Here is an 11,744-nt window from a genome sequence, read left to right as displayed (position 1 = left end):
CTCCAGTGTCTGGTAGAGTAAGATTGTCTTCCATGAACACGGTCTTAACAGTGAGTCCGTAAGTGACTGTGGTAGCTAGTTCTGGATCCACATGTCCTTCCACAGTGGGGACATTGGTTTCCGGGCAGGAGCTAATCATGGCGAGGGTTTGCCAAACATGCCTTCCTCTTAGCACATTTCTCCTTTTCATTTGAGTGTCTTCAAAGCCCATGACACCTTTGGTAAAGGCTGTTCTCCAATGGGAGCATTCACAGGCCAGTGTTTCCCAGTTGTCAGTGTTTATACTACATTTTTTTAGATTTGCCTTGAGAGGGTCTTTAAACCTCTTATGCTGACCACCAGCATTACGCTTTCCATTTTTAAGTTTGGAGTGGAGTAGTTGCTTTGGAAGACGATAATTAGGCATCCGAACAACATGACCAGTCCAACGAAGTTGATGTTGAAGAATCATTACTTCGACACTGGTGAGCTTTCTTTCTTTCAGTACACTGGCATTAGTTCTCCTGTCTTCTCAAGTGATATGTGAATTTTTTCGGAGACACTGTTGATGGAATCTTTTGAGGAGTTGGAGATGGTGTTTATAAGTGGTCCATGTTTCACAAGCATACAGTAAGGTTGGTAGTACAATAGAATTGTAAACAAGCATTTATGGTTTCCCTTCAGCAAGACCCTTTACATAATGATAAAACTGTGGTTAAGAAAATAATAACCTTGTACTGTATTGAGAGCCAGTGTGGTGCAGTGGTTAAGAGCGGTAGTCTCATAATCTGGGGAACCAGGTTCGATTCCCTGCTCCTCCACATGCAGCTGCTGGGTGACCTTGGGCCAGTCACACTTCTTTGAAGCCTCTCAGCCCCACTCACCTCACAGAGTGTTTGTTGTGGGGGAGGAAGGGATAGGAGAATGTTAGCCGCTTTGAGAGTCCTGAAGGGGAGTGAAAGGCGGGATATCAAATCCAAACTCTTCTTCTCCTCAACTTTTTTCTTTAATTTTTTTTAAAAGAAAAGTAATTGCATCGAAACAGTACAATAAAAAGACAGCATAAAATCACATAAAATAATAATACAGTGGTACCTCTGGTTACATACTTAATTAATTCCGGAGGTCCGTTCTTAACCTGAAACTGTTCTTAGCCTGAAGCACCACTTTAGCTAATGGGGCCTCCTGCTGCTGCTGCGCTGCCGGAGCCTGATTTCTGTTCTCATCCTGAAGCAAAGTTCTTAACCTGAGGTACTATTTCTGGGTTAGTGGAGTCTGTAACCTGAAGCGTATGTAACCCGAGGTACCACTGTAATTTTCTCTCTCACTTAGGTCTCTCTAATCAAACGCTGTCATCCCTGGGGAAGGACCTCTCTGTACATGCTCAGAGGCACCTCGAAGTAGTCAACCACGTTTATTTATTGAACCGAAATATATACCTATGCAAAGCTGCCTAAGGCTGCCTAAACATTCAAGGATATAAATGCTGAGCCCTGGCTTACAAATATGTACCGCTCTTCGCGCCGCCTTGCCTCTGCTTTCGCTCCTCGGCGGGCGCACAGAGGATGCAGTTGCGGCGACGCTCCGCTGCGCTGCAGCAGCAGCCCCTGGGCATCTTTCTCTGCCGCGCAACAGGGGCGGGAGGAGGAGGAGGAGGAGGAGGGGAAAGAGAAGGACAGAAACTACAGCCCCCATCATGCAGAGCGCCTCGCTGAAGCCTTTAATAGGGTAGGGCTGGGAGCAAGATGGCAGCAGCGGCGGCGGCTCCGGCTGCAAAGGGAAAGGGAGCGGCGCAGGTGAGTGCGTGCGCTGCCCGCCGCGGATGTGCGGGCATCGATCTCAGGCGCGGGTATCGCTTTGTAGAGGAGGATGCGCATAGGCTCCCATTTGCAGGGCCAGGGAGACAGCAGCAGCAGCAGCAGCAGCAGCAGCGACAGAGTCCGTCCTCCCTGACTCATTTTCCTTTCCCTTCCCTTGGCTTGGGCACAGTGGACTGAGGTGCATTGCAATTTTTTTCCTTTTTTGCATGTTGCATTCTTAACATTTTATATACCGCCTTTCCTCCCAGGAGCTCAAGGCGGCGTACATATGGTCCTCTTCCTCCCCGTTTTTATCCACCCAACAGCCCTGCGAGGTAGGTTAGGCTGAGAGCTGGTGGCTGGACCCCAGGTCACCCAATGAGCGTTTTTATCTGGGCGTTTTCCCTTTCACCCCGTTTCCCCTCCATGCTTCCTCCCCCCTCCTGTTTCACCCCAACAACAACAACCTTGCAAGGTAGGGCTAGCCTGGAAACAGCTGGCCAAGGTGGTCACCCAAATCAGCTCTGTTGCCTGAAGGAGATTTGAACCCTGGTCACAGCCTTATGCTCTAGCCCAGTATTTCCCAAACAGTCTCCAGCTCTTTTGGGACTACAACTCCCATCACCCCTAGCTAGCAAGACCAGCGGTCAGGGGTGATGGGAATTGTAGTCTGAAAAAACAATTGGAGACCCAAATTTGGGAGACAGTGCTCTAGCCACTTCAACACACTACCTAATTCACACAAAGCGTAGAGCTTTCTCTGCTTATTGAACTCTGTGTCGTTGGCTGCATCGTTATAATTATATCTGGGGTTTTCTGCCCCCCCCCCCTTTCTTAACTTTATGCCGGAAAGTATCTTTCAAATTTAGCAGGGCCAAGTGAAAAAATGAGTCAGGTCTCTTTCTTGCCCTTTTAACAGCTGTGTAGACTTTCAGCTTAGCTACACCTGCTGAAATCTAATCTGCACGGCCATTAAAGGTGTAGGGACATTTTCTCCTTTGCATCTGCCCCCCCCCCCCCATATGCAAAGCATGCCTTCTTCAAATGCCCCCTTGCCAAACCCTCTTGCAGTGTGTTGAGCGTGTGCTCACAGCTGTCAGGAAGATTTGACAACCTCTGTCGCACCTCCATTTGCAGTCAGAACCCGGGGCTGGGAAGGTGGGAAATCCTTGCTGATCAGCTTATAGCTGCTAATCTGTTTGTCATCCCCGCACACACCTGCTTTCCTACGTTCCCTGCCCCTACAGATAAGGCAACTATGGTGCCGAGGAGGAAGAGATTCTTCTCTGTTATGAAAAGCAGCGCTCATCAAATCCCCAAGTCTGGATTTGGAGTGGGTGAGAATGCAGCAGAAATGCCAAGATAACCCTTGTTTGTGCCCCTGTTTCCTCTCCTCCCAGATTAGGAACCTGAGAAGCAGCCTTTTACAAAGCTGCAACCCATTTAGTTTAGTATTGTCTACACTGACTGGCAGCAGCTCCCAGGGTTTCAGGCAAGGGACATTCCCAGCCCTACCTGGAGATCGAACCTGGAACATTCTGCATGCTAAGCAGGTGCGCTAACACAGAGCCCTTAATTTGTCGGTATGCTCAAAGCAATCTCTTTCCCCCTTCCCCAAGGTGTTAGTAATTTGGGGTAGGAGTCAATCGTATGCCAACAGATTAAGCAATGGGCTGTAGCTCAGTAGGAGAGCACCTCTGTTCTGCATGCAGAAGGTTCCTGATTTTAAATAAAAAAAATTCCTTCCAGTAGCACCTAGTTGTTGTTTAGTTGTTTAGTCGTGTCCGACTCTTCATGACCCCATGGACCAGAGCACGCCAGGCACTCCTGTCTTCCACTGCCTCCCACAGTTTGGTCAAACTCATGCTGGTAGCTTCGAGAACACTATCCAACCATCTCGTCCTCTGTCGTCCCCTTCTCCTCTTCTTTCCCAACATCAGGGTCTTTTCCAGGGCGTCTTCTCTTCTCATGAGGTGGCCAAAGTATTGGAGCCTCAGCTTCAGGATCTGTCCTTCCAGTGAGCACTCAGGGCTGATTTCCTTCAGAATGGAGAGGTTTGATCTTCTCATAGTCCATGGGACTCTCAAGAGTCTCCTCCAGCACCATAATTCAAAAGCGTCAATTCTTCGGCAATAGTAGACTGTAGCGGGTGTAAAATGGAATTGTGTCCTGGTTATTTTGTGTGTGTGTGTGTGTGTCTGTAGTTTTTCCAATAGCAGATTCCAGGCTGCTGCTATTTTTGGGGGGTGGGGGTGCGATTCAGTCAGGGCTATTCAGGTTGCATAATTATAGTTGATTGAGAGATCTTTGTGCAACAAACCTGTTTCCCTGGAAAATCAGACTTTTTTGCAGTAAGGAAAGTGGCAAGAAAATGCGAGGGAAAAAGTGTAAGCTAACACTTGCTTTGCTGCAACTTCACCTAACCTCCCTACAAATGCTCATTAAATAGCCAGCACTGTCTAATCTCATTGCAAACAGATCAGGATGTATACTGAACAAAACAGATCAGCTGGAACTGCCGTCATTTCAGAGGAGGTGGACTCTGCTTGTGAGCTACAGTTTTCTGAAAGACACAACAGCAAAAAGGGATGCATGGTAACTGTAAGCTATGTGTAAATAAAATCCAGTATACCATTACAAAATATAATAGTGCTTAGCATTTGCATGGATCTACAGGGGATGCAATCTGCTTCTGAGTGCACCAGCTTTTGCTGTGAAAATGGCAAGCCAGGAATAAGGCTGCTGATTGCGAGGCAGCTCATGCTGTGATTAAAGTACAATCCTGAGCATATACCGAGATTTTATTTGTCTCTTTAGCTTCTTGTTGGCTGTGGTTCTCTAAGGAAATCAGGCAGAGATCTTTCTCACTCAGGCACCCTGTGATCCCTTTAAGTGACATTCCAAGGGGATGAATTTGGGAGCACTTCCAGAAGGATGCATGCCAGAAATGGGAATCCAGTGACTCCAGGAAGGCTGCAGGTCTCTTGCTTCTGTCAGCCCCAGGCAGCGCAGCCAGTGGTCAGTGGTGATGTCTTAAAATGTATAGACTCATAGAATTGCAGAGTTGGAAAAGACCATGAGGGGCATCTCATCCAAACGCCTGCAATGCAGGAATCTTTCACCCAGGGTGGGGCCTGAATCCATGCAATTAAGAGTCTCATGCTCTATTGACTAAAGGAGGACCACAGATTCCCCATCCAACATCTAGCCAAATGTGAGTGGTTTCAGAGGCAGGTATAAAAGATGGTTGGTAGAGCACAAGACTCTTAATCTCAGGCAGTGGCGTAGCGTGGGTTGTCAGCACCCGGGGCAAGGCAAGTAATTTGCGCCCCCTAACCCGTGGATTTGCGCCCCCTAACCCGTGGATTTGTGCCCCCTAACCCGTGGATTTGCCCTAACCCCAGATGTTGCGCCCGGTGCGGCCGGCCCCCCCTGCACCCCCCACGGTACACCACTGATCTCAGGGTTGTGGGTTTGAGCCCCACGTTGGGCAAAAGACCCCTACATTTCAAGTGGCTGACCCAGAGATGACCCTCTTGGTCTCATCCAGCTCTACAGTTCTATGAATTCTATGTGGGAAGGATGAAGAAATTATATACCTAGTTATATACCCTTATACAGTGGTACCTCAGGTTAAGAACTTAATTCGTTCTGGAGGTCCATTCTTAACCTGAAACTGTTCTTAACCTGAGGTATCACTTTAGCTAATGGAGCCTCCCGCTGCCACCGCACAATTTCTGTTCTCATCCTGAAGCAAAGTTCTTAACCCAAGGTACTAATTTCTGGGTTAGTGGAGTCTGTAACGTGAAGCATCTGTAACCTGAAGCAGGTGTAACCCGAGTTACCACTGTATACATAATAGATCTGTGGTCTGTGAGAAAGTTCCATGGATTTCAGAAGCCCATTCCATAGTAAGGCGCCATCTCTACTATACATTTAAAGGACATATTAGCTATTCTGGTTAACCCTGTGAGGTTTGTGTACATTGGAATATGGGAAGCTTCTTTAGAATTGTAGAGTTGGATGGGGCCAGTCATCTAGTCCAAACCCTTGCGTTGCATGAATCTCACCTAAAGCATCAGTGGCAGGTGACCATCCAACCTCTTCCTAAAAACCTCCAAGGAAGGAGAGTCCACCACCTCCAGAGGGTGACCGTTCCATGGTTTAATGGCTCTTAGCACCAGAAAGTTCTTCCTGAAGTTTAGTCGGAATCTCCTTTAATAATAATAATAATAATAATAATAATAATAATAATAATAATAATAATTTATACCCCACCCATCTGGCTGGGTTTCCCCAGCCACTCTGGTCGGATTCCAACAGAACACTAAAATACAATAACCTATTAAACATGAAAAGCTTCCCTAAACAGGGCTGCCTTCAGGTGTCTTCTGAATGTCAGGTAGTTGTTTTTCTCTTTGACATCTGATGGGAGGGCATTCCACAGGGCGGGTGCCACTACCGAGAAGGCCCTCTGCCTGGTTCCCTGTAACTTGGCTTCTCACAGCAAGGGAACCGCCAGAAGGCCCTTGGCACTGGACCTCAGCGTCCGGGCAGAACGATGGGGCTGGAGACGCTCCTTCCCCCATTGGTTCAAGTCCTACCCACCAGAGCAAGAGAAAACAAGCCCTTATACCAAGTCAGACCACTGGTCCATTTAGCTGCATATTGTCTACACTGGCTGGCAGCTGATCTCCAGAGTTTTGAGCAGGGATTCCTTCCAGCCCTTCTGGAGAAGATGGGGATTGAACCCGAGCTACAGCCTTTCCCCTTATCATTGCCATCAGTGGACTACATAGACACAATAAATTTGGATGAAAGCACATGTTGAAGTCTGAGCCTGTGTTCTCCATTAAATGAGGCAACCCTGGAAAGCGATGCTGCTGTCCACAGCATTGGTGCAAAAAAGTTATTGCAATGAAGACGAGCACCGAAGTTCTTGAAATGTTAATGTTGTGCCCGTGTGCTGACGCTCCTCTAACGACTCTTCCCAAACGAGGCAAAATAGTTGAGTGTTGTGGGCGGCTTTGCACTTGACATTTTCAGTGTGGGTATAAATACCCAGAGTGCGAAACAGGCAGGCTCCCCGTCAGTTGTCAAAGGCACGTGCAGGGAATGGTGACCGTTCCCAGCAAAATGCGCAGAAGCAAGCGTCTGATTCTTGGCTGCCCCTTCTGCGATAAAGCATCTATTTATACATGCACCCTCTGTTCACACTGGATGAGGGATGTGTGCGTTTCTGTGTATATATAAAACACCAGATTTTGTTTTAATCTTTAAAAATAGTGGGTTTGAGACACATGTGGGGAGCTGTATTAGGTTGACACAAATCAAATTAATAGTTGTCGGTTGGGGGAGTGGGTGGCAAGATTTGTCTGGACGAGCAGTTTAGGATGCAGCTGATCTCTGGCTCGGCCAGCTGATTCCTCTCTCAGCTGGAGTCAAATTCACAACCCTGGCTCAGCCCATTATAGGTAAAGGTAAAGGGATCCCTGACCATTAGGTCCAGTCGTGACCGACTCTGGGGTTGTGGCGCTCATCTCGCTTTATTGGCCGAGGGAGCCGGCGTACAGCTTCCAGGTCATGTGGCCAGCATGACTAAGCCGCTTCTGGCGAACCAGAGCAGCGCATGGAAGCGCCGTTTACCTTCCCGCCGGAGCGGTACCTATTTATCTACTTGCACTTTGTGCTTTCAAACTGCTAGGTTGGCAGGAGCAGTGACTGAGCAACGGGAGCTCACCCTGTCACGGGGATTCGAACCACCGACCTTCTGATTGGCAATCCTAGGCTCTGTAGTTTAACCCACAGCGCCACCTGCGTCCCCAGCCCAATATATGTTGGTGTAAATTGCTCATCCTGGCTCAGCGGCTGAGCGAAAGCTGCTGTAAGTTTGCCAAAGGGGGGGGGATCCTAAGCCTGTATACCTCGCAGAGGCCCCCAACTCCTAGGGGCCCAGTTCTTTTGCTCATGTTCTGAATGTTAAGGGGGAGGGGGAGGCCGAGTGTTGAACTGAGAGGGGAAGGAGGAAGAAGCTGTCAGGAGTTCAGCCTACAGTCAAGTAGGACCCTGGCAGAGACACATGCCCAAATGGCATGTTCCCTCCCTCCTGGTTGATTGTTCGGGAGCTTCATAAGCTTTCTTTTGCCTGAACATCACAGCGACCGATGCCAACCGTCACCGGCACACTTAGGGATCCGCAGAGTTTACGCATCATGCGCGTGACAGACCTCAGCAACTTAGCATTTTGGCTAATCTACTTTATTTACATATAAACACACATGGAGCACTGCAACATGGATCCCTCCCTCTCTGTAGTATCAGACAGCAAAGAGAAAAACACAAAGGACAATAGTCCCACTTCACGGAACACAGTAACACAAACATCCTGTCTCTGTCACATCCCACTCTGTGGAGTCAAAACATACACCATCATGTGATAGACAACAATCCCATGACTGCAGTCATGGAGCAGGAATTCTAACAGAAGCAGCCCTCGGCTGGCGGTGGCAGCAGGAGGGGGAAGGGAGGCTGATGGTTGAGCCAGCGGCGGCTCCTCCTCCTCCTGCCATATAAGGAAAAGATGGGGAAGCAATCCCTGACTGGTGGTGACTGCAGCATGAGGGAGTGGAGGCCAAACAGGAGAGAGGAGGAGCCACCAGTCATTGAAGTCCCACTGCCACCGTGTTCAGCACCCCCCCCGGCTCCCGCCAACGTCCTGACATCACAAAATCACACACACGACACCCTGAGGTCATGCGCACATCATCACCTCTCCAATCCTTGATGCAAGTTGGCGCCTTTGTCACCTGGTAATGTGGCTACCCAGCATAGAACACAGTTTTAAAGGCATGTTTTCCCTCTGCCAGGCTTAGGCAGAGCACCAGTCCCAGTCCCGCTGCTGAATAGGGCTTGGGTTTGGTGCAACTGTACTTAACTTACCCCTGAGAGCCAGTGTGGTGTAGTGGTTAAGAGCGGTAGTCTCATAATCTGGGGAACCGGGTTCGCGTCTCCGCTCCTCCACCTGCAGCTGCTGGGTGACCTTGGGCCAGTCACACTTCTTTGAAGTCTCTCAGCCCCACTCACCTCACAGAGTGTTTGTTGTGGGGGAGGAAGGGAAAGGAGAATGTTAGCCGCTTTGAGACTCCTGAAGGGGAGTGAAAGGCGGGATATCAAATCCAAACTCCTCCTCCTCTTCTTCTTCTTCTTCTTCTTCTTCTTCTTCTTCTTCTTCTTCTTCTTCTGCTATACACCAGCTTCTAGTGCATGGGTAGGCAAACTAAGGCCCGGGGGCCAGATCCGGCCTAATCACCTTCTAAATCTGGCCTGCAGACGGTCTGGGAATCAGCGTGTTTTTACATGAGTACAGTCATAAATCGGGTTGAATGCACTTCAGGTTGAGCACATTCGAGTTGCGCTCTGCGGCAACCCGGAAGTAACGGAGCACGTTACTTCCGGGTTTCACTATTTGCACATGCGCAGACACTCAAAATGACGTCACATACATGTGCAGAAGCGGCGAAAAGCAACGTGTGCGTGCGCAGACTTGCCGTCGCTAGTTAAGTTTGCTTCTAGATATGAACGGGGCTCCGGAACGGATCCCATTCGTATTTAGAGGTACCACTGTAGAATGTTTCCTTTTATTTAAAATGTATCTCTGGGTTATTTGTGGGGCCTGCCTGGTGTTTTTACATGAGTAGAATGTGTGCTTTTGTTTAAAATGCATCTCTGGGTTATTTGTGGGGCATAGGAATTCATTCATATATTTTTTTTTTCAAAATATAGTCTGGCCCCTCACAAGGTCTGAGGGACAGTGGACCGGCCCCCTGCTGAAAAAGTTTGCTGACCCCTGTTCTTGTGCATAGGATTGCTCTCCTGATGGAACTACCGGCCTTCTTTTATTTAACTGTTAAGACTATCTTCGCCATGCCCCTCGTTGGCCAGAGTTATGGCTCTGATTTCTCCCATAGCTATTTGTGTGTTCTGTGATTCTGCAAAACCAAAGGCGGAATTCTTCCTGACAACCTTGGTCTTCATTTAGGGGAGGGGGGGGACACACAAACCCCTCAAGTTTCTTGTCCCCGTGGCTGCAATTATAGAATCATAGAATTGTAGAGTCGGAAGGGACCCCAAGGGTCATCTAGTCCAACCGCCTGCAATCCATGAATCTCAGCTGTTATGCAAAGACAAATGCAAACCCTCAAGTATGTTGAACACATTTACCGGTAATTTATACAACTCAGGGTTTTTCAACACATTGTTTGGATTTCCTTGGTGCAGACTTTCATGCATTTGCTTAACCCTACTTGCCCCTCACTTCAACAGTTTTTGACTCCGTTTTAAAGCTCCAGGTTCTAAAAGACCCATCGGCCAGTATTTCCATATCTTGTCCTAGAATCATAGAATCATAGAGTTGGAATAGACCACAAGGGCCATCGAGTCCAACCCCCTGCCAAGCAGGAAACACCATCAGAGCACTCCTGACATATGGTTGTCAAGCCTCTGCTTAAAGACCTCCAAAGAAGGAGACTCCACCACACTCCTTGGCAGCAAATTCCACTGTCAAACAGCTCTTACTGTCAGGAAGTTCTTCCTAATGTTTAGGTGGAATCTTCTTTCTTGTAGTTTGGATCCATTGCTCCGTGTCCTCAGCCGCTATGTGTCTCAGCCCTGTGAAAATCCATATTTTTGAGGTAATTAAAATGTTTTGGCAGCTCTTTGATTCCTCCCCTCCTTTTAAACCACGAAACCTCAGTAAAAGAATTTTTTATTTAGTGTGGGATGCAAAAGCTGGTGGGCAACATCTGTCTGACACACTCCTTAGTGGGTCCAATTGTACATTTTGGAAAGGGGGGGGGGAGAGAGAAACTTTGCTTTTTTTTTCCCTTCCCAAAAACCATAGGACATCTTTTTATATAACTGGGAAAAGTCGCACGCAGCATATTGACAATCAGTCGGTGCTGCTTAACAATTGATTTTTGTTTGGATGCTTCTCCTTGCTGCTGCTGCTTCTTTATTATAAAATCATGTTGATGGATGACAAGCTGCAGGTGGCAGGAGGATGAAAAAGGGCCGAGATGGGAATAGCCCATTCGAGTTGTCTGCTGGAAGTAGGAAACTGGTGGGAAGAAAGCAGAAAGGGGAAGGGTGGTGGTCGAGAAGACCAAATGCAAGTCTTGGCTGTAGCCAAGGGTTCACTAGAGACAGAGGCCCTGGAGTTGACTGGAGATGGTATGAGCAACTAATTCCGTCCTCTTCCAGCATTGCTGGCTTTCAATCCTAGGTCTGCCTCTTTCCCATTGCATGCTATTGCATCCTACATTTTGGGTACCTAATAATAATAATAATAATAATAATAATAATAATAATAATTTATTATTTGTACCCTGCCCATCTGGCTGGGTTTCCCCAGCCACTCTGAGCAGCTTCCAACAAAGACCAAAAATACACTAAATGTCACACATTAAAAACTTCCCTGAACAGGGCTGCCTTCAGATGTCTTCTGAATGTTAGGTAGTAGTTTATCTCTTTGACGTCTGATAGGAGGGGTTCCACAGGGCGGGTGCCACTAATAATAATAATGATAATAATAAAAATAATAATTTATTATTTATACCCCGCCCATCTGGCTGGGTTTCCCCAGCCACTCTGGGCAGCTTCCGACAAAACAATAAAATACAATAACCTATTAAACATTAAATCTTCCCTTAACAGGGCTGCCTTTAAATGTCTTCTAAAAGCTTGGTAGTTATTTTTCTCTTTGACATCTGGTGGGAGGGCGTTCCACAGGGCGGGTGCCACCACCGAGAAGGCCCTCTGCCTGGTTCCCTGTAGCTTTGCTTCTCGCATTGAGGGAACTGCCAGAAGGCCCTTGGCGCTGGACCTCAGCGTCCGGCAAGAATGTTGGGAGTGGACATGCTCTTTCAGTGCATGCTTTTATGCACAGTGCTCAATGCATCCACCTATAAA

At 47.9% G+C, this 11,744-nt stretch overlaps 1 protein-coding gene across 4 annotated transcripts in view; it reads left to right on the top strand.

Moving 5' to 3' along the window:
• The first annotated feature begins 1,648 nt into the window (after positions 1-1,648).
• EFR3A (EFR3 homolog A) overlaps positions 1,649-11,744 on the top strand; it is a 79,095-nt gene continuing 68,999 nt past the window's right edge. For 2 of the 4 annotated variants that reach the window (XM_028736138.2, XM_028736139.2), the window contains exon 1: positions 1,649-1,775. The gene's annotated coding sequence lies outside the window, so the exon portion shown is untranslated. Of the gene's footprint in view, positions 1,776-1,872; positions 1,978-3,057; positions 3,116-11,744 lie in introns of those variants that run through there. The other 2 variants (XM_077932730.1, XM_077932731.1) reach the window with 2 other exon arrangements.

This window comes from Podarcis muralis, chromosome 8 (genome assembly GCF_964188315.1).
Source record: "Podarcis muralis chromosome 8, rPodMur119.hap1.1, whole genome shotgun sequence".
In the NCBI taxonomy this organism is placed as follows: Eukaryota; Metazoa; Chordata; class Lepidosauria; order Squamata; family Lacertidae; genus Podarcis; species Podarcis muralis.
Note: the sequence above shows the minus strand (reverse complement) of the source record. Positions and strands in the feature narration are given on the sequence as shown.